Source organism: Dipodomys merriami, unplaced genomic scaffold (genome assembly GCF_024711535.1).
Source record: "Dipodomys merriami isolate MVZ:Mamm:240054 unplaced genomic scaffold, mDipMer1.0.p SCAF_2, whole genome shotgun sequence".
Taxonomy (NCBI): domain Eukaryota; kingdom Metazoa; phylum Chordata; class Mammalia; order Rodentia; family Heteromyidae; genus Dipodomys; species Dipodomys merriami.
Window position 1 is genome coordinate 75,485,752 of NW_027203381.1, and position 2,516 is coordinate 75,488,267.

The window sequence follows — 2,516 nt, forward strand, 5'->3', positions numbered from 1 at the left end:
ATGCCTTCACTTCTGATTATTATTATTATTGTTATTTTTTTACTAATAATATGTTTTATTTTTCTTAAAAGATTTCTTTTGCTTTTATTGAAATGATATGGTTTTTCTTTTTAATTTAATTTAATTTTATTATAAAGGTAATGAACAGAGCAGTTACAGTTACATAAGTGAGGTAACATTGTCAAACATTGTTACGCCCTCCCTCATTTTCTCCCACTTTGTCTCCCCCTGATTCCTTCCCCCTCCCACCACTACAAGTTATAAAGTTCATTTCCAACATAGTATCTTCTGAGTATTGCTGTTTCATTAGTTCACCCTTTGTCCTTCGTCATGCCATTTTATTATTCCTCTTTCCTTTTTCAAATCAGATAAAGGCACAGGGTACAACAACAACAACAACAGTGACCAAACAGGATAAATCAAAGGGGCAAAAAATGAAAGTAAAAAAGAAATAACTTCACACAGTACATTAAGCAAAACAAAACAAACAAAAAATCCCTCTTGTTTCCATATCTTGGAGTTCATTTTGATTAGCATCATCTTATATGGTCATATGTACATAGCTATTGAGTTATTGTGATCCTCTGCTTATATCCTAGACATGTACTAATTATTACAATTGAGGGAAACCATGGAGCCTATGTTTCTTTGAGTCTGGTTTACATCACTGAATATGATTTTTTTTGAGTTGTTCCAATTCCTTTTGAATGGTGACGTCATTCATTCTGATGGAAGCATAGAATTCCACATCTTCTTGATCCATTCGTCTACTGGGGGTCATCTGGGTTGGTTCCATATCTTAGCAATAATAATGCTAATGCTGCAGTGAACATCGTTGTGTTGGTAGCTTAAGTGTGGTCTTGTGTGTGGTCACTTAGGCAAGTGTCCAGGAGTGGGATTGCTGCATCATAGGGGAGCTCTATGTTTAGTCTTTTGAGGAACCTCCATACTGCTTTCCAGAGTGGTTGAACCAGTTTATGTGCGGACCAACAGAATAGAAGTGTTCCCTTTTGGCCACATACCTGCCAGCATATGTTATTACTTGTTACCTTGGTAAGGGCCATTCTAACTAGTGTGAGGTAGAATCTCAACATGGTTTTAATCTACATTTCTTTTATCACCAGAGATGTTGAACATTTCTTCATATATCTATTGGCTATTCATCTTTCCTCCCCAGAGAAATCTATTTTTAATACTTTAGCCCATTTATTAATGGGGTGGTGGTTTCTTTGAGGATTTGTTATTGAGTGGTTTAACTTTTTGAGCTCTAGGTATATATATTTTTATATAAATTTTTATTGTGAAAATACTGTATATAGAGGTTACAGTTACATGAGCAAGGTAATGAATACATTTCTTATCAAGCATTATTGCCTCTCCTTTGTTTTTCCCCTACCATCCCTTCCCTCCCACCTCCACAACTACTCCCCCCCCCTCGCCCCTGTCTAAATTGTAAAGTTTGTTTTTCAGCATAGTGTCTTGTACATCTCATTGTGGTATATATATAATGGAATTCTATGCCTCCATCACAAAGAATGATATTACCCCATTTGTTAGGAAATGGAAAGACTTGGAAGAAAATTATATTCAGTGAAGTAAGCCAGGCCTAAAAAAACACAGGTTCCATAGCTTCCCTTATTAACTAGTATATGTCTGGGAAAAGTAGAAAAAGTCAAAAGCTATGTAGATATGACCAGATAAGATGAAGTTAAGTGAAATGAACCCCAAGATAGGGACACAAGTGCATTTTTTCTTTCTTGCTATTGTTTCTAATGCATTTATAAGCTACCATGTAATTTTTTTTGTTGCTTTGTATATTCCTTCCCCATGGTATAACCCTTGTTTTCACTGTATTTGATCTCTAGATATATTTTTGATATGAGCTCTTGTCTATTGTATAGCTAGTGAAAATCTTCTCCTAATCTGTGGGCTTTCTATATATCTTACTAGCTATTCCCTTTGCCATGCAGAATCTCTGCAATTTAATGCAACCACATTTTATGCAGCCTTTCTTTGATTCGTTGTGTTTCTGGATCTTTATTTAGAAAGTTTCAGCCAGTGCCATGGAGCCCGAGTGTATGAAAAGAGAGAAGGTTAGCACTCTCTTTGAAGGATGGAAGAGGCTCTTGGGCCTGACAACATCCATCTGCTTAATGCATTGCCACCTACTTTTAATTAATTTTGCTAGTTAATTGGAGATTAGACTTCCTTGGATTTTTCTAGTTAAGCTGGCTTTAATCTGTGATCCTCAGATCTCAGCCTCCTGAGATGGTATAATTATAGGCATGAACTAACTGTGCTCAGCTTTTGTGAGTGATTTTTTAAAATTGAATCCTGGGAAAATCTCATTCCTTAAACATTCTATTCACTCTAGTGTCTTAGCAAGTGGCAAAGGTACCATATTTTATTATTACCAAGAGGCAGCGGAAGTTTTCTATTGTCTCCATTGACAATGTAGGAAATGGAGGCTATTAGTTACTGTTGGGTGTTATAACATTATGATTTATCTGGCCTCA

At 35.8% G+C, this 2,516-nt stretch overlaps 1 non-coding gene across 1 annotated transcript; it reads left to right on the top strand.

The window, feature by feature from the left end:
- Nucleotides 1–2,072: 2,072 nt before the first annotated feature.
- On the top strand, nt 2,073–2,195 carry LOC138832719 (U6atac minor spliceosomal RNA). Its single transcript, XR_011373657.1, has one exon. It is a non-coding gene; the product is annotated as a U6atac minor spliceosomal RNA (small nuclear RNA).
- The last annotated feature ends 321 nt before the right edge of the window (nt 2,196–2,516 follow it).